Source organism: Silene latifolia, chromosome 8, assembly GCF_048544455.1.
Source record: "Silene latifolia isolate original U9 population chromosome 8, ASM4854445v1, whole genome shotgun sequence".
In the NCBI taxonomy this organism is placed as follows: domain Eukaryota; kingdom Viridiplantae; phylum Streptophyta; class Magnoliopsida; order Caryophyllales; family Caryophyllaceae; genus Silene; species Silene latifolia.
In genome coordinates this window covers 61,593,737-61,614,442 of record NC_133533.1, presented here as the reverse complement: position 1 = coordinate 61,614,442, position 20,706 = coordinate 61,593,737, and the positions used below count along the sequence as shown (strand labels likewise).

At 36.0% G+C, this 20,706-nt stretch overlaps 2 non-coding genes across 2 annotated transcripts; both read right to left on the bottom strand.

Annotated features, from left to right (window-relative positions):
- Positions 1-785: 785 nt before the first annotated feature.
- LOC141597865 (small nucleolar RNA R71) lies at positions 786-893 on the bottom strand. Its single transcript, XR_012523077.1, has one exon. It is a non-coding gene; the product is annotated as a small nucleolar RNA R71 (small nucleolar RNA).
- Positions 894-20,231: 19,338 nt separating this feature from the next.
- Positions 20,232-20,338, bottom strand: LOC141597727 (small nucleolar RNA R71). Its single transcript, XR_012522947.1, has one exon. It is a non-coding gene; the product is annotated as a small nucleolar RNA R71 (small nucleolar RNA).
- Positions 20,339-20,706: the final 368 nt, after the last annotated feature.

The window sequence follows — 20,706 nt, the reverse complement described above, 5'->3', positions numbered from 1 at the left end:
TTGTTTTGGTCTAGGTGCTCCTAACGACAAGTAACCAAAATCTAAGCTCAAAGCGGACCCGACCAAAAAATGACGCCGTTGCCGGGGACGGTGTTAACTTGATTTGATTTTCTTTTATTGTTATTAGTTGTGTCTTTTGTTTGCCTTGGGGAAGTAAAACTCCTCAAGGTTTATTCTAATTGTTTTCGAGTTGTTTGATATTTTGCATGTCTAGAAGATCACAAGGTAACTTGTTACCCATTGATCACGAAATTGAAAGGACTTTGACAACCATTAGAAGACTTGCTAGAAATACTTTGAGAGGTATTGGTGAGGTTGTATATATGCAACCAAATACTATTGAGTTTATTAACCCTTTTGCAAGAGAAGGTGAGGAGAACCCAACACAAAATCCAACACAAAATCAACCCACAATGCCTATGTTTTCATCACATTCCGTACCAACCGAGGAGAACCTACCCAATGGAACTCCCACACCACAACACTTAACCGGAAATTTCATTGCAAAATCCGCATTTATCCAATTAGTCAAAAGAAGCCAATTTGGGGGGATGCCTAGTGAAGACCCTCATTCTCACATGGAGACTTTTTATGACTATTGTTATGCGATTTCACAAACCGGAGTGACTCAAGACCAAATTCGATGGGTCTTATTTCCTTTTTCTCTAATTGGTACCGTGAAACAATGGTTGAAGAGCCTTCATAAGGCTACTCTTGGAATTGACTCTTGGAAGAAGTTGGCTCTAGCTTTCTACAAAAAATTCTACCCTCCGGAAAAGACTAACATACTAAGAGCTCAAATTACGGGTTTTAAGCAAAGGGACGAAGAATCTTTGTATGAATCTTGGGAGCGATTCAAAGGAACTTGTCGCTCATGTCCTCATTGTTGGAATATGTGTCCTCCGACAATAATGCGATCACAACTGTTGATCATGATGATCACATGTTTAAATCTCATTTAAAGAATACGTAAGGGATAATTCATTTTATAGTAAATTGATCAACATTAATCGGTAACGATTGGCTTGCTAGAGTTTGACGTTACTGTCGTGGGACGGTGGTGATCAATTGATCCCTTAAGGTCACACCTAAAGGATGATGCCCTAATCTGTAAAGTTGATTTATTGTATGACGATACAAGTTAATCAATTCCTTAAAATTGAACAATTCATTTGTGAGAGAGAGAATATTGATATCTTATTATAATGGGATTAAATAAGATTTATTTTAGTAATTGAAATATTTTATTACTAAAATTATTTATTGTTTGTGAAACAATAGAGATGAGAATGAATGGTTATTTATAATTACAAGATGTTGTGAATTATAATTAAATGACCCATTTTATTTATGTGATCAAGTATCACTAGTAAATTTGTTTTATGTAATTTAATTAATTTATAAAATGATATTTATGTGATAAATATGCATTAAATTAATTAATAACATGTATCATACTACATGTGACATATTGTGTGACAAGTGACAAATTGACAAAATAAAATGGTAGTCCATTTTATATATGGACCGAAATGAAGGTAGTAGTAGTGGATTGTGGTTGATTTATTTTATGAGATAAAATACTTGTAATCATACCTAGTCTTACTAGCTAGCATACCTACACTTTTAGATAAGAACAAAAGGGAAAAGGGAGGACCAAATATTGGTCTAAATACTCCCAAAAACCGTGACACCCACTTACTAGCTAAGTGGACTTTTGTTTTTCTTCTATAATAATTCTCTTTATGCATGTTCAAGAAATTCACATGCATCTTTCTCTCTACTCCTTCATCTTTCTCTAAAACTTAAGAAATCTTGATTCAAAATTGTTCAATCACATTATTAATATTATTAATGTAATATATGAGTATTAGTAATCAATTTTAAGGTAAACTACTAAACTAATATCTAGATAATATTATTTAGTAGGGATAAGGGATAATCTTGGGTGCAATCAAGAGGAGTGGCTTCTATACTTGAGGTCTTTGGAGGATCATAATAATATATGGAAAGCTCAAGAACAAGTGAGGTAGGAGACTTCATTTGTGCCCATTTGGCCGAAATATTCATATGGTATGAAACGATTTTTCCTTACTCTTATTCTAGTTTTACATGCATAAGATCTTTAAGTTTTTATGACTAAAACTTTAAACCAAAATATGTGATATTTAAAATATGATTTCCAACAAGTGGCATCAGAGCTTTATGGTTGTTGCATGCAAGATCGGGTTAGTTTTTCCGAGTTAATTTAATTAACATATAAAACTTGTTATTTAGGATTTATGAAGATAAATCATGAAATAATTTTGCATGTTAAAATTTTCTGGTCCTAAGTGATGTTTAGGACATTATGGTTTATTTATGGATTTCTATTGTTCATTTTATATATTATTGGCATTAAAATATGATTTATATGATAAAAATGTCATTTTTGGACGAAAATTAGCTAAACTTTGAATTTTTCAGTGGTTTTTGGATATGTTTTCACATATATTATCTAATGATGGCCTCTAAATGTTCATAATAAAATGATTTGTTATGCTTGAAATATGGATTTTTCAAGTTAAAATCGTATTTAAATGGGAAAATAGGTTAATATGAGTTATATTTCGAATCAGGTCATGTAAATTTAGTATGTTGTCTCATACAATTTTACAATATGTGTGTAAAATATTTGGCTATAATGAAGTCTTTATGCATGATTTATGAATTTTTGATGAAAAATCACATAAATAGTGACTTTAATTAGTAAAAAATGCTAAAACATACTTCGTGACTAAGGAAAAACGTCACATATTGCATTTTATCATATATTTCAGATCTAAAAGTGAAAAGTTTATATATATTTTTTCTAATATTTTTAGGGTCAAAATTAATAAATCCGATAAACCGCAACATGGTTTTTCTCGATAAATTTTCGAACTTTTTAACCTAAGTTTTAAACATTATGATTGTCATGGTATTTTTCCAGAATGTTCATGAGTTTAAATTTCAAATTTTAAATTTATTTGAAATTTTTATGATTTAATTTGAAGTTTATGACATAATTTTGTATTTTAGGTCCCCATTCATGAACAATATTAAGAAATCTAGGTTAATTATTGTCAAATGTTAGTGGAGACTAATTTTGAGTCCTAAGATGGTTAGGGTAATTAACTTGTACATAAATATGAATTTATGTAATTATTGTGATTTTAAATGGTTAAATCACGCAAATCCGTAAAAATCGATTAATATACGATATTGGCTCCTTAAAGGTGATTTAGCATAAAATTGGGCATGTTCATACATATTATAATGCTACATTTTATTTATGATTGTCATATTTTAATTTTATGTAATTTTTGAATTATGTAATTTTACTTAGTATGGCCTTAGTTTTAATTGGTATTACCCGAAATGTATGGGAATATCGATTCGGTTGTAATTATTGTGATCTCGTATCACCGTTTTGTAATTTAATAGATTTACTTTTATTTTAATTACAAATGTATAATAGGAAATTATGTAATTCATTTTGTAATTTAATTATTCCGGAGTTCCTTGAAGACGGTGCCATTAGAGAAGGCGGTCCATCAAAGAAAGTGTTACCTCGAGATGCGTGACAAGACCGAAGTTCAAGGGACCAATGGAGTTGGTTTCCGAATTTGTAATAGTTTATTAGATTTACTATTTTAGGAAGGCCATACTAGGATTTTATTTATGCTTTGCATTTTATTTATATGTTGCATGCATCGCTAAATCGCCATAACTAAAACATGCATTATCATTTTATCGAGTTTATCGACCGTGTCAATTACAATTATCGTAGTTCACCGCTTTAGTTCACTTAAAACGTGATAGATAATAAATTGACATGACCTCTCGCTAAAATAAACAATTGAGACTTAGCCTTACCAAAAAGTAGAAACCATGAAAACCTATTTCATGAGGGAGTGCGCTCGGCCACACCGGAGTACAAACCTTGTTACGTAGGGGAAGTGGGTGATAAATGTCTATCCACCGAATTCATGTTGATAAGGGATGAATCGGCTACCCCGTGCCCAAGTTAATGTGAATTTGGATCATAGACACATTTATTTGAAATTTGGATTGAGCTCAACGGAAGTATTCGTGACCGTAGTCGCATGTGTTCCGGGCTATAGATAAATATTAGAGTAATTTTATCGACCGGGAGTTCTAAAAGTAGAATCGATTAAAGAGTTAATCCACCGAGTTATATTAATGAGGGATGAATCGGCTACCCCGTGCCCAAGTTAATATGAATTTGGATCTTGGAATCATTTATCATAGTTGGGTAGAGGTCACTATGTAAATGCTTTACTTGTTATTTACAAGTATTAATAAAACGATAAATGTTAAGTTTTCCACTATTCCGTTATCATATTGTTCTATTTCTTTACCACAATTCATATACGATATAATTTTGATTTTTGATTCAAATCTCCATTAAAACATCGTAACCAAAGACAAATATGAATTTGCTTCTAAAACCTCATATGAACCATTGCTAAGGATCTCTTGTGAAGAGTATAGATAAAAGTTATTCGTGATCAAAAGGGTTTTTGATTCTTGACTAACATATCTACTTACAATGAATTATCTCTTATGCTTAATTGAGTTAAGTACTTTGAAACGTTACATCATTTTGGTAACTAGATTTGTTTGAAATCAAAATTGACGAAAATACCGCAACCACTTCAATGAAAGTTTTAAGACTAAACAAACGAATGAAGAGTAGTCTTCATGATTTTCAATTTTGCTTCTCTTAGCAAAGACTCATTGAAATGAGTGGGAGCATTCTCTTAAACCGTTAAGAAAAGGATAAGGTTTTAAAGAAGTAAAATTAGAATGGAATTGATACAAGGTAATGTTAAAAGTAAAGTTATTGAGAATAACAATACTAAACCTATCAATCCCGACCGATAAAGTTTCCATTGTCTTAATTGTTGGACGCTAGAAAGGAAACTACCCCAAATTATTGAAGAATCAACAAGTTAGTTGTGGGACATCTAATGGGACCTTCTTCTTTAAATGTTTATTTGATTAACATAAATTTTCCTAGTACTACTTCGTCAATATTAGAAACTAGTGGAGGTTTTCATCATTGTATTTGATACATAGGATGATTAGAATATGACGACTAGCAACAATGATGTTGAGAGATAGAGTCATTGTGTACTCAATCTAGTTTTTGAGTTTAAAGTTGTACTTAATTGTGACTATTAAGTGCATAAACTCCAAATAAAAATATAAACTTATTAAGATACAAAAGTGGTTTCACTTTTGTGACCCTATACACCATAATTTGATGTATGGCTAGCCCATTATCAAGGTGATTATATTCTAAACCAAACTAGAATGATATATCATGAAGATGATGCAAGACTCAAATTGGTAACCCAAGATTAAACCTTAGATTCTGGAATGATGAACGCAAAGAGTTATCGAGTACTCTTGAAACCATTAGATCTTATGGTATATGCGTATCTTGTATTCAAAGCAAGATGTCTCGTGCCTTTTGGTTTAAAAGGAGATCGAGGTTGTAAATCATTGATCCAAAATAGGTTGATCATTTTCTTTTACCAACGATTTAAGTTGACGCTAATGTGTTCGCTTAATAAGGTAAATAGAGAAATCTTTGAAGAAGTTCAAAGAGTTCAAAGAATCACGATTTAGTCGTGATGGGATTATCAAGTGAAGACTTTGATATAAGCCAAATGAAATGTGATATAGTATCACAAGTTAATCTCTCTTAACACACATTATGGAATAATGTGTGGTTGGATAAGAAATCAAACGCTATTCGATATGGTTTGGACTTCAATCAAGTTACTTTGAGTTACTTGATCCTTTTGGGGATTTTATCATTTTGTCTAAATTATTTTTCCACTAAATCTAAAACGAATCATATGAGATATGAAATGGTAGGGTACCATGTTTGTAAGTTTTCAAAAGAAACAAATGCTCATTTTTCCTTACTATAATAACGAGTACAACGAGTATGTGGCTCGTGAAGCTGTCTTTCTAGAATACAAGTTTATTTCTAGAAGACAGAGTGGGAGAAATTATTCAAAGAGCCACAAACAATGTTATGTCGCAAGAAACTGGTCTTTCTTGGCTACATGAGACGTTTTGTGTAAGACGTTGTTTCTTCAAAACCTAGGAGGTTAAAGTCGTCACTTGTTGAAGATGATGAATTAGTGTTACTTTTAGAAAGTAAAGAGCTTGCAACTTACAAAGAAATTGTTTGATTCAAGTTGATTACTTCTGGAAAGTAATGAACATATGACTTACATGAGAGTGTTTTAAGTCACTACTCAATATAAGGCTTAGAGTCATGAAAATCCGAAATAAATTCCAAGTGAATTGTTAGATATCAAAGCTTGATTGGTGGCAAAGGGTTTTGCACTAGTTGAAATGCTTAAGTCTATTTGGATCTTCTTAGAGATTGTGTTTCATTACGATGATATACATATACCGAGTGAATCTAAAACCCACTTCTTCAATTAGAAGGAATGTATTCAATACATGTCTTGAGTTTTGTAGTTTCTTGCAATCCTAAGATAATGTGAAACTTAAGAGAGGGTCTTAAGTAGGACATCAATGAGTTGGAATCAACATTTTGATCATGTGATAAAAATTTTCTCAAAAGGCTGAGAAGTTGTGTTTATACATGAAGTTTAGTGGGAGTTACGGTAATTTTAATTAGTCTAATATGTGGATGACATATTGATCATTGGGAATGATTTAAGACTTGGAGATATATAATATATCTTTAATATCCAGATTTATGGAGATAAATCCACATGATATTAGCGTCAAATAAGAAGTCTTATGTTGATAAGATTCATGACTAGTTCAATCAAGTTGAACATATTTGATTGATTCCATTTGCTTCCGCTGCCGAATCAATTAAATAGGAAATGATGTATAACACTTCATATACTTTGAGTATGATGAATTGTTTCAAATCAAATTTAAATAATAGTTACCAAGTAAGCCATAAAGATTACCCTTAAATGCTTGCAGAAGCATTAAGGATGTAAAGCAAAGTGTTTTTGATGCAATTTTGTGTAAGGGTGTTACACAAATGACAATTGACGATTGAGATTGCGCATGGTTTTCGACAAAACCATAATCAAAACACATTAGGATGGTTAAGATACCATTGTGGCTATGTTATTTAAGAAATAGATTTTCTAGAATCGTTCTAGGCAATAAAGAACAATGAGAAATATTTACAACGGAAATTGAGTACACTTGCAATCATGGGATATGCAAGAGGGATGAGTCCCGCACACTGTGAAAATAGTGGGAGCTATTTTAAGGCAAGAAAGTCTATGACTAGATTGGATCTAGACACGTACTCAGAAAGTTTTGTAATGCAAATGTATACATTACGAAAGGAAAACAAGTATGTAGCAAGGTTGAGCAGGGAGTTGCTAAGACCTACTTACAATGCCTATTCATAGGCTTAACATGATGAGTCATGTCATTTCAATTGGATTGAGATGAACAACTACATACAAGATCAAATTAGATTATAGAATATGAAATAATAATCAGGCATTGACTATTCATAGGTGATAATCGCATTTGTCGTTCGAGTTTTACTTTAAAACTTTTTTATTATGCTTTGTTACATCCAAACGGGTTGTATGACGATATTGAACCCCGTTAAAATGAACCCGGATTAACATAGTATTCGCCCATAGTCACTTGTATGAGGTGACATCTCGAAGTGACTAGAGTGTGATGCGATTGATGGCAAGTTCAGTGCCATACAATCATGTGAGATGACTAGTCGATCACATAGGCAGACTGTTAGGAACACTTTGGCGGGCAGTGACCGCTTATAGAGTTCTGGCAAATTTATAAAGCCTGGTCGTGGCGAGAGCTACTATAGTATTCTAATGAGTCGATTCTTTTGACTAAAAACTGTTCGCCTAAGATGGCACAGCTTCAGATTAGCTTTGATTTATGTTACTACGACCTTCGTAAATGGGGACAAATGGGCATATTTTGGGTTATGATGGTTGTGGCTAGTCGAAGGGAATAGTGCGATAGGAATTGTCCACCCCCTTGTCAGGGTTAAAACAATATCTCAGGGCCAATCGAGGAGTAATGAACTGGAAATGCGTGGCCACGCTCTAAAGGTATCTATGGTAGATAAATTCCGGTCAAATAAGTTATTCTCCAGATCGAGGAAACCACTCTCGATATGATCACTTGCAAGTACGACCTGAAAGACACCTTGCATTGAGTGGGAGATAGTAATAGGACAAGAGAATTGGTGACGCACACTTGTCGAGGACAAGTGGGAGATTGTTGGAATATGTGTCCTCCGACAATAATGCGATCACAACTGTTGATCATGATGATCACATGTTTAAATCTCATTTTTAAGAATACGTAAGGGATGATTCATTTTATAGTCAACTGATCAACATTAATCGGTAACGATTGGCTTGCTAGAGTTTGACGTTACTGTCGTGGGACGGTGGTGGTCAGTTGATCCCTTAAGGTCACACCTAAAGGATGATGCCCTAATCTGTAAAGTTGATTTATTGTATGACAATACAAGTTAATCAATTCCTTAAAATTGAACAATTCATTTGTGAGAGAGAGAATATTGATATCTTATTATAATGGGATTAAATAAGATTTATTTTAGTAATTGAAATATTTTATTACTAAAATTATTTATTGTTTGTGAAATAATAGAGATGAGAATGAATGGTTATTTATAATTACAAGATTTTGTGAATTATAATTAAATGACCCATTTTATTTATGTGATCAAGTATCACTAGTAAATTTGTTGTATGTAATTTAATTAATTTATAAAATGATATTTTTGTGATAAATATGCATTAAATTAATTAATAACATGTATCATACTACATGTGACATATTGTGTGACAAGTGACAAATTGACAAAATAAAATGGTAGTCCATTTTATATATGGACCGAAATGAAGGTAGTAGTAGTGGATTGTGGTTGATTTATTTTATGAGATAAAATACTTGTAATCATACCTAGTCTTACTAGCTAGCATACCTACACTTTTAGATAAGAACAAAAGGGAAAAGGGAAGGACCAAATATTGGTCTAAATACTCCCCAAAAACCGTGACACCCACTTACTAGCTAAGGGGACTTTTGTTTTTCTTCTCTAATAATTCTCTTTATGCATGTTCAAGAAATTCACATGCATCTTTCTTTCTACTCCTTCATCTTTCTCTAAAACTTGAGAAATCTTGATTCAAAATTGTTCAATCACATTACTAATATTATTAATGTAATATATGTGTATTTGTAATCAATTTTAAGGTAAACTACTAAACTAATATCTTGCTAATATTATTTAGTGGGGATAAGGGATAATCTTGGGTGCAATCAAGAGGAGTGGCTTCTATACTTGAGGTCTTTGGAGGATCATCCTAATATATGGAAAGCTCAAGAACAAGTGAGGTAGGGGACTTCATTTGTGCCCATTTGGCCGAAATATTCATATGGTATGAAACGATTTTTCCTTACTCTTATTCTAGTTTTACATGCATAAGATCTTTAAGTTTTTATAACTAAAACTTTAAACCAAAATATGTGATATTTAAAATATGATTTCCAACACTCATCATGGACTTAGCGAGTGGTTCTTGGTACAACAATTTTGGAATGGTCTTTATGAAGACTCAAGAAACATTCTCAACATGGAATCAAATGGTATGTTCACCGAAGTTGACGATAATCAAACTTGGAACAAGATTGAGGAAATGGCGGTCCATAATTCACAATATAGTAGACCTCACAAGGCTACTAGAGGAGGAAAGCATGAAGTGGACTCTATTACTCAATTGGGTGCTCATCTTATTGCTCATATTGATACCATCAACTTGAAGTTTGAAAAGGCTATGGCTAAGCTTGAAGAAGCCTCAAAATCACCAAAGCAACATGTTAATGTCATGGTGGCATCTTCATCAATACCAAGTGGGATATGTGAGAATTGTGGAACTTTGGGACATGACCAAAGTGAATGTAGGGGAACAAATGAGCAAGGGAATGCTTTTCAAGCATACAAAAGTGGTACCCCTTATTCCAACTATTACAATAAAAACCCCAAATTCCACCCAAATCTCTCATACAAAAGCCAAAATGTTCAAAACCCTCAACCAACATACACCCCACCTCCCACGAGAAACAAAAATCAAAGACCCTTTTACAACCAAAACCAAGCTTATCAAAATCAAACTCCATACAATCAACAAAATGACCAAGGTTTTGATGTTCAAAAAGCGGTCCTCCAAATGCAAAAGAATCAACAAGAATTTTTCACTCAAATGCAAAAAGATAGCCAAGCAAAAGACATCACCATCAACAACATCCTAGCCCACACAAAAATGTTGGAAACTCAAATGACCCAACTAGCATCTTCAAGCTCTCAAATACAAAAGGGGCAATTACCACCTCAAAGTAATCCCCCAAGACATGAATCGGTTAGTGTCATCCACTTGAGGAGTAGCACAAGATATGAAGGGCCAAAGAAGCAAGTTGAGGATGACATTGTAGAGGCTAGTGACAAGGAAAGAGTTGTGCAAAACTCTAGGGAAGAAGAACCCACCAATCAAGAAGTTTCAAAGAAAAGTGAAGAAAAGGCCAAAGAGAAGGAGCCCATCGTGATTAGACTTCCATTCCCGAGTCGTCAAGCTAAGCCTAAGTTTGATGATCAACTTGGAAAATTTATGGAGATTGTGAAGAATTTAGAAGTCTCGATTCCTTTCACGGAATTGATCAATCACGTTTCGGCCTATGCAAAGTACATGAAGGACATCCTTACTAAGAAGAAATCAATCCGGAAGCTTGAGACTATTGCCTTCACTAAGGTGAGTAGTGTCATCCTTCAAGGGATTTCACCTCCAAAACTCAAGGATCCGGGAAGTTTCTCCATTCCGTGCACTATTGGTGATACTACAATCAACAAAGTATTATGTGACCTTGGGGTAAGTGTTAGTGTCATGCCATATTCGGTTAGCAAGAGGCTAGGAATGGGAGAACTCAAATGTACCAACATCACGCTTCAAATGGCGGATAGATCAACTAAGACACCTTTAGGGGTATGGGAAGATGTTCCCGTGAGAATTGGAAAATTCTTCATCCCGGTGGATTTCGTTATTGTTGACATGGAAGAAGACTCCAACATTCCTATTATCTTAGGAAGATCTTTCTTGCACACCGCGGGAGCGGTGATCGATGTGAAGCATGGAGAGCTCACCCTTGAAGTGGGAGATGAAACCATCACTTTCAATCTTGACAAGACCATAAGAGCTCCCCGATTGCATGAGCTATGTTTTATGGTTGATCACTATAGCCGGAAGGATGATAGGAAGAAGTTGGAATTTCAATGGAAAAAGAAAGTGGATGATACCCCATCAAAAAAACAAGGAAATAGCAACAATGAGAGCCTGAAAAGCTCACCCATTAAAAGTGAAGAAGATGGCCCCATTGGCCAAGACAATAAAGAAGGAGAGTTGTCTCTATCAACTCAAGAAATTTTTAGTGATCAAGTAGACAAAGTTTGCGGTCTTTGGGATGATGAGTTTGAAGGGATATTCAATCCCTATATTGGTAATGCTATGAACCAAGACCATCATGGAGAACAACAAGTGTAAAGATCTATTGAGGACCTTTATCAAGATAATGAGCAAGCTTTCGACTACTTCTTCAAGGTGTTGAGTAACATCAACAACACCTTGAACATGCGCCCTTGACATCTCACATTGGAATGAGAGTTTGGTGGAGTCCTCCCTAAACCACCATTTGTAAATATTCTAACTCTGTAACTTGCACTTCAATTATTACATTGCATTTTTGTCATTTTTGGATTTATATTTTTGTCCCTTGATCAAGATATTCATCATTTTGAGAGAAGTGAGGGAGGAACTTATGATTTTATTGATGTGTAGTGTTTTACCTTAGTATGGGGATATCAATTGCCTAGGCTATTCATGCCTTTATAGTGCCCCTACAACGAAGAACACGAGAATTGAAGAATGAAAATGACACGGGTTACGAAGTACCCACGGATGGACCTAAATCCGTGTGGTCAAGGAAGAATCCGAGCGGCCAAATGGACAATCCGCTCGTCCTGAAGAAACCCGGGCGTCCAAGTTACTAGACGCTCGCCTGGTAGAGCTGCAGAAATAAAAAATCTGGTCTACCTGTGAATCCGAGCGTCTCAGCTGAGAAACCGCTCGTCTCATTCTGGACGGTCGTCCCCCAAGAAAGACGCTCTTCTTTTTGCTGCAAAATTTTGGGACTTTTCACTGTAAAGGAATCCGAGCGTCCACCCAGAAAGACGCTCGTCTTACCACAAAGAATCCGCTAGTCTTTCCAGGAATCCGCTCGTCTTGTGGCGTCTTTTCCTGAGCCAAATTTTGAAGAATCCGAGCGTCCCGACACCTGGTCCGCTCATCTTCCCCTGCAGTTTCAAATGTAACGGGTCTTTTTAAAACCCTCTTCTCCCATTCATTCTCATTTCTTCAACATACAAACACTACCCAAAACCCAAAAAACCCCAAAACCCTCATCCTCTCCATCAACAAAAACAAATTTCCTCAACCAAATTCAACCAAATCAAATCCAAACTTCCTCACAACAAAAATTAATCACTCCTTTTGCAACAACAAGTGATTCAAACACCAAAATCTTCAAAGTTTTGAATCAATTTTTAGATACAAAGCAACATACATTCTTTCATCCTAAATCGATTTGGGTATCACTAAAAATTGAAGATTTCAATCTTTCATTGGTGTAATCAAGCAAAGGAGAATGGCAAGAACTAAAGGAGGCAACAAGGCACCCTAAAAGAAGACACTTTCCAAAAGGCAATTGGCTCTTTAAGCAAAACAAGTATCAAAGGCATTGGTAGTCCATGAGGCAAGGTTGGAGGTTCAAGAACAAAATCCCCCTATGGAAGCTACTACTTCAACTCCGGTCATTGAACAATTATCCCATTATCCGGAGGTAATTTTTACTTCTGACTCTCATAGGGAGAAATTCATTTACTTTGCTAAGAAAACTATCATGCCTACTAATTTTATTTGTGAAGATGCATTGTCAAAGTTGGGTGTTTTTGAACAAACCAAAACCTTCTTTGAGTCTATGGGATTGGGCAAATTGTTTACAATGAAAGAATTGACATACCTCTCCCTCACCTTGGAATTTTTAAGTTCTTTGAAAGTCACAAGGGTGGAGACTCGAACCAACATCGAGTTTTGTCTTGAAAATGTTGATAGACGCATAACTTATGGCGAATTGGGTAAGATATTAGGCCTTAGTGATAACCCGAAATATACAAAGATTCCTATCAAGTATGACCCCGCTCCTCTTTGGATGGCAATTTCCGGAAAGAAATTCATACGCTTTCATGATTGTCGTGCTCTCTTAGTCCACCATCCGGGCATTAGAGGATGGCATAAGGTCATTGGGAATACTTTGATAGCAAGAAATGGCACAAATCATCTTACCAAACTCGATTGTATTCTTCTTGAGTCGGCCTTGAACATTGGGAGGGAATTTACCAAGTCATACAATGCTCTAAGACTTTTGGTTGAACGATGGCTTAATGTCGATTGTGGCAAAGAAGACACCGCCTTTATTGTCAATGGAGGACTAGTTACCCATTTGGCTAAGCATTTCAACCGGAATTTCAACAAAAACACTTATGTGCCGGTTAAACGAGGCCATCTTATTGATATGGACACCATGATTCACAAGTTTAAGTGGGTCAAGCACGACACTCTTGATAATAAATATGGGTGGTTAGATCCTTCACCTTGCCTTCCAAAATTTGCCGATTGAATGTTCACCGATCAAACTACCTCCTCCCACTGTCCGAAGAGACCGAGTTTATCATTCAACAACAAAGGGGCGAAATTGCCGAGCCCTCCTCCTCCATTATCACCCCACCTTACCCATTTGAATACCACGAGTTCAAACCCAAAGATGTCGAAGTGGGAAATGATTACTTGACTCTACACATGAGGGAAATGCATAAGCAAGCTTACAATGATAGAGTGGATGTTTACAAGGCCCAATATCCGCCCCTCCTACATCTAGCTAGGCAAGGACTTCTTGATCCATCTTGTCCTTTGCCTAGATGGGCGGATACGGAAGTATTCTTTCCTAGAATTTCTAGTGGTGGTAGACCGGGTGGAGAGGAGATGGTTGTTGAAGAGGGTGGTGACCAAGAAGGAGAAGAAGAAGAGGTTCAAGGAAAAGAAGTCCAAGAAGAGGAAGAGGAAAGTGAGGAAGAACAAGCAAGTGAAAGTGAGAGTGGACATGATTCTACATCTATGGAGGTCGATGATGCCTCAAGAGAGGAAGATGATGATGATGATGATGATGATGATGATGATGATGATACAATGGGTGAGGATTAGCAAACTTTGGAGGCTCCAACATTCTTTCACCTCCTTTATCGTTTGTCTACTTCTCTTGTTTTATTTTATCTTGATCATTTTGTGGAGTCCTAGCAACATCGGAGGACTAACACCTTGGCAACATTAAGGTGTTCATTTTTATTGTTCCCAACTTGTAAAATCCAAAATGACAATCTTTAGTTTCATGCATTGCATTCCATGTGCGTGAACTCCCCCGAAATTCATGACATTAGAAATAATGTCTATTTTGGTTTGAGGAATTCCATGCATATGCATTGGGAGCTAATCCAAATTATACTCTCCTCCATAACAAACACACATGCATCATGTAGTCTAGTTTAGTATAGTTTGCATTTAGTTTAAAAATCATATATATTCATTGCATAATTTCCTATCGTATTGGCCATTGAGGACAATGCCCATACTAGTGTGGGGATGGGAAAATCTAACTTGACTTTTATACAAAATCCAAAAAAAAATCAAAAATTTCGAAAAATCCAAAAAAAAAAAATTGAAAAATTGAAAATCAAAAAACATGTTCATTTCCTTTGTAGTATAGTCTTGTATATATTGTTTTGTATATATTGTGTTTGTTCATCCTTGTTCATATTGATTGACTACGCCACATCCGAGACATGAGGATATTGAAGACCGCATGGTATGATCTTTCCAATCTCCTTTTTCCTCTTTATGTTAATGACTATGTGGCTTTATTTTGATTGATGCGGTATAAACAATGTGAATTTAGGACTTGCATTTGGATTATTTGGCATACTAGTTGGTAGAAGCATATGCATTAGGATGTATATATGTTAGTTGCATCATGGCATATAGATTGCATATTAGGAAAATTTTGCGAAACCGTCTATTTGGGAAGTTTGACAAGTGTATATAGGCCCTAGTAGATGCTTTTTCTTCTTAAAACTTTGCTTGTTAGAATACTTGTAAAACATCCTCGGATGTGTCATATTAGTATCCTTTGACCCATGGATTAAGGCCTAGTCAAGAGTACCTTGTTGTGTGATAACTCCTTGGCTACCGTTTATTCCAAGGTGACCCTTGAAACTATGCAACCATCATTCATCCATGTTCTACCATATATTTTGTCGTCAAAGGGAATGGGCACAAAAATTATTCAAAATATTGAGTTCAAGAAATGAAAAGAAAAGTTAAAAAGTTTGCAATTGCATCAAAAGAAAAGAGGAGTAACAAAAATGAAAACTCATATGCTTCAAATATAAGCACCATCCCTACAAATGGGGTGACTTTGAAAATGTTCAAAATAAAATGCAAAAAGTTGAAAGTTGTCAAGTATTGAAATGCCAAACATCAAAACAAATGGCAAAAAGAAAGTGTTCTCAAATGTCAAATACCACAAGAAATTGGGGGGAAAACAACAACAAAAGCAAACTCCCAAATGAAACTCAAATCCTATTGATCTCTTTATCCATCGTATCCATTTTTGTGCATAGTATAGAGGGGACGGACCTTCTTCTTGTCTAGGCAAGAAGGGGAATTCCGCGATCCTCCAATGTTTCTAACACCATAGGGAGTCTATTCTTGACGAAAGCATTTAACGATTGAGGACAAAGGTACCCTAGCTTGACACAACTTGGAGGTGATTTATTGGTATCCTTCTAGGCTTAGTAGTTTGAAGAAACCATATCTATGAAGGAGTGTGTACCCTTAGATTGCTTCCCCTTTAGATAATTTCCGCCACTTAGATGAGGAAAGTGGCTATTCTTTTTGTAGATGCATCCATTACTTGATTTTGTGTGCTTTAATGCTTGGATGTATCGCCATTTTGGCAAGCCCCCCCTTGCCTTGCAAGAAGGCATCCTACCTCATGGTTGTCGTGTTGTGAGTTGAAGGGGCGAAGTGAGACCTGCTAATTGTCTCATATCGGCTATATGAGTAGGTTAGTTTAAATAAGGGTCCTAGTTTTTGTCACCTCTTTACTCGATGATGTGACCATTATTTGAGCACATTTAGTCCCCGAATTAGCCTCATTCCTATGCTTTTTAGTGCATATTTGGGTCATTTACTATCTTTAGTCCTTTGTTTTGCATATTCTTTGAGGTTTTGTTTCCTTGGTAGGAGAGGAGTGCAAACCTTGCATTTTTATGGCAAAATGGAGCTAAATTGATCGAATCTAATGACCAAGCATCAAAGAGAAGACAAGACTAGAAGGCCTTTTGTACATATTATAGTATATGGGCAATGATGAAGAAATCCTTGCATCCCCGACTATATCCCGGAGGATTATTGGAAGAAGAAAAGAAGAAAAGGGAGCTGTGACACAATCCGCCCGTCCAACCAAGAAGACGCCCGTCCAAGACGAGGGGAATCCGAGCGTCTTTGCAGAAGGAATGCCCATCCAGCAACGCCACAATCCGCTCGTCCAGCCACCAGGAAATCCGCCTGTCCCGACACCTTGGACGCTCGGATTCCTTTACAGTCCCATACGTCCTTTCTTCATGCTCCATGAAAGATACGCATATTTATGAAAGACCGGTATCTCTTTTGAGAGGAGCGATTTCTCAAGGACTTAATCGTCATTTAAGCCCTTAGTAAACCCTAATTTGTGTACCTAATCCCCACTATAAATACCCCATTAGTCTAATTAGATAATCATGTTCTTCTTATCAATCCTTAGAGTAGTTTATATCATTCTAATCTCTTCTTAATCTTGTAATCAACTTTTAATCAAGTCTTAATACAAATCTCATTTCCTTAATTTCTCTTTTGTTCATCTTTTATTTTGGGTAATTGAATATTATTTGGGTTATTATTGGGAGATTGACAACCTTCCAATCAATCATCAAGTACTTCTATTATTCTTTGCTTTATTTTGGAATCATTAGTAGGTATAATCCTCTTAATCTCTTTTTAATTATTGTTAATCATCTTTATTTATTCATCATGTTTTGCTTTATTAATGTGATTGACAACCTTAGCTTGTTAACATGCTAAACTTGATAATGAGTGAGTAGTTTCCTTAACTAGGGTTAATGGGTAATTAGAGGAACCAATATGGGGGATGATTCATGCTTAATTTAATATGTTTTCATAGTTTATTTACTTGCTTGTTGTGATCTCAACTTATGCACATGTTATGTTTTGATGAAATGCGAGCCTATGAATCCTTGCATTTTTTACCCATCACTTACCTTTTCAATGAGACTTGTAAGACATAAACTAACTCGAGTCTCATTAGACCATGCATATAGTTGAGTAGGGAGGATTAAGTCGACTTGTAGGTGTTGTACAATCTAATCGATTCGGCTCCGGGATCCAAACCTTCCTAGGATTGTAAGATATAAACCAACTCGATCCATCACAACAATAATTGCTTGCTTATAATTTGAGAATATGATTGTATGATCAATCCCCATGAATCCCCTATGACCCCATGACACCCTAGTGCCTTTAATCAATTGTTTACATCTCTTTTTAATCATCTTGCTTGTTTACTTTTATTGCTATTTAGTTTAGTGATCTTCTCATCTCAACCCCAAATCGTGACACCCCTAGACACCGCTACTTGCAATCGAAAATCCTACATCAATACCCGTCCCTTGGGATCCGACCTTTACTTGCCTCTTTACTAATAGTAGAGTTGTTTGTGAAGTTATAAATATTGTTTTGGTCTAGGTGCTCCTAACGACAAGTAACCGAAAAGTAAAACTCCGAGTGAGAAAACTTCGGCCAAAAATGGCGCCGTTGCCGGGGACGGTGTTAACTTGATTTGATTTTCTTAGATTGTTATTAGTTGTGTCTTTCTTTGCCTTGGGGAAGTAAAACTCCTCAAGGTTTGTTCTAATTATTTTCGAGTTGTTTGATATTTTGCATGTCTAGAAGATCACAAGGTAACTTGTTACCCATTGATCACGAAATTGAAAGGACTTTGACAAACAATAGAAGACTTGCTAGAGGTACTTCGAGAGGTATTGGTGAGGTTGTAGATATTCAACCAAACACTATTGAGTTCATCAACCCTTTTGCAAGAGAAGGTGAGGAGAACCCAACACAAAATCCAACACAAAATCACCCACAATGCCTAAATTTTCATCACATTCCGTACCAACCGAGGAGAACCTACCCAATGGTACTCCCACACCACAACACTTAAACCGGAAATTTCATTGCTAAGTTCGCATTTATCCAATTAGTCGAAAGAAGCCAGTTTGGGGGATGCCTAGTGAAGACCCTCACTCTCACATGGAGACTTTTTGTGACTATTATGATGCGATTTCACAAACCGGTGTGACTCAAGACCAAATTCTTTTTTTTTTTTGGTGAAATGTGAATTAACATTAATAATCATAATCAATTACATCACCATACATGACCCTCAAGTCATCAACATTACTAGCCTAGCAAGCCTAGTTGGTCTAACCAACTTTGACACTTGATCTTACTAAGCTCTATCTTTTGTACCCGCACCCTCATAACAAATTTTAAATCTTTTATCATTATACAAGGATGAGGCACATACATTTCTACTCTACACTTGTTCCTGCTATCCCATATCCTATAAATCAGTCCACTTATAGCCGCCATTACTACCTGCTTTTTCAGCAGAGAATTGCACCTCCATTTCAGGACCCACTGTACCATATTACTCTGTCATTGAATTTTCAGCCAAGACTGCAAAAGCTTCAAGCAAATCTGCCTATAGGAACACTCAAAAAAGAGATGAGAGTGCGTCTCATCCTGCAACCCACACAGAAAACACATGCCCGTAGAAGAAATCCCAAACTTTTGTAATTGATCTTGAGTAAGAAATCTTTGATGAACGAAAATCCATGAGCTGAAATTAAACTTGGGAAGACTAACTCTATTCCAGACAAAAGGAAGCCACTCCTTCTTCTGGTGATCACCTAGCAGCCAGTGATAGACATGATGAACAGAATAGTTACCTTGCCAAGCACCAGTCAGGAAACCTGCTTTCAACTTCTCCTTAACTTTGCATATTTGCCTCCAGGTCCAACTAGCATTACTTGAAGGACTATACTGCCACCAGTCACTCTGCTTTATGTAAATATTATGTACCCATTTTACCCATAAGCTGTCCTTCTTCTGAGCAATCCAACAAGAATATTTCCCTAGTACAGCAATGTTCCTTACATGACAGTTGATGATGCCCAATCCACCCTTGTCACAGGGCAAACAGCACTGTTCCCATGGTACAGGTGGTGCATGCTTTAACTCATCAGATCCTGCCCATAAGTAATTCCTGCATATAGCTTCCAGCTTCTGAATCACACCCTTAGGCAGTAAGAAAATTCATGCCCAGTAGCTTTGCATTTGTGTCAACACTGTTTTTACTAGTACAAGCATACCAGCATAACTAAGATGCTTGGTACCCCATCCTCTAATTTTTGCCACAATTTTATCCACCAGCTTACTGCACTCAACCATAGTCAAATGTTTGTGAGAGATAGTGATGCCTAAATATCTGAAAGGGAGTGTCCCTCTCTGAAAACCAGACAACCTACTGATATGAGCAGCAACCCCAGGTACAACACCATTCATATAGAGGTCAGACTTGTCCTGGTTAACCTTCAAACCAGAAGCATCAGAAAACGTTAAGAAAGCCCTCATCAGTATAGTAACAGAGCAAACACTCAAGACCAAATTCGATGGGTCTTATTTCCTTTTTCTCTAATCGGCACCGCAAAACAATGGTTGAAAGGCCTTGATAAGGCAACTCTTGGAATTGATTCTTGGAAGAAGTTGGCTCTAGCTTTCTACAAAAAATTCTACCCTCCGGAAAAGACTAACATGTTAAGAGCTCAAATAACGGGTTTTAAGCAAAGGGATGAAGAATCCTTGTATAAAGCTTGGGAGCGGTTCAAAGGAATTTGTCGCTCATGTCCTCATCATGGACTTAGCGAATGGTTCTTGGTACAACAATTTTGGAATGGTCTTTATGAAGACTCAAGAAACATTCTCAACATGGGATCAAATGGTATGTTCACCGAAGTTGATGATAATAAAACTTGGAACAAGATTGAGGAAATGGCGGTCCATAACTCACAATATAGTAGACCTCGCAAGGCTACTAGAGGAGGAAAGCATGAGGTGGACTCTATTAATCAATTGGGTGCTCAACTTAGTGCTCATATTGATACCATAAACTTGAAGTTTGAAAAGGCTATGGCTAAACTTGAAGAAGCCTCAAAATCACCAAAGCATCATGTTAATGCCATGGTAGCATCTTCATCAATCCCAAGTGGGATATGCGAGAATTGTGGAA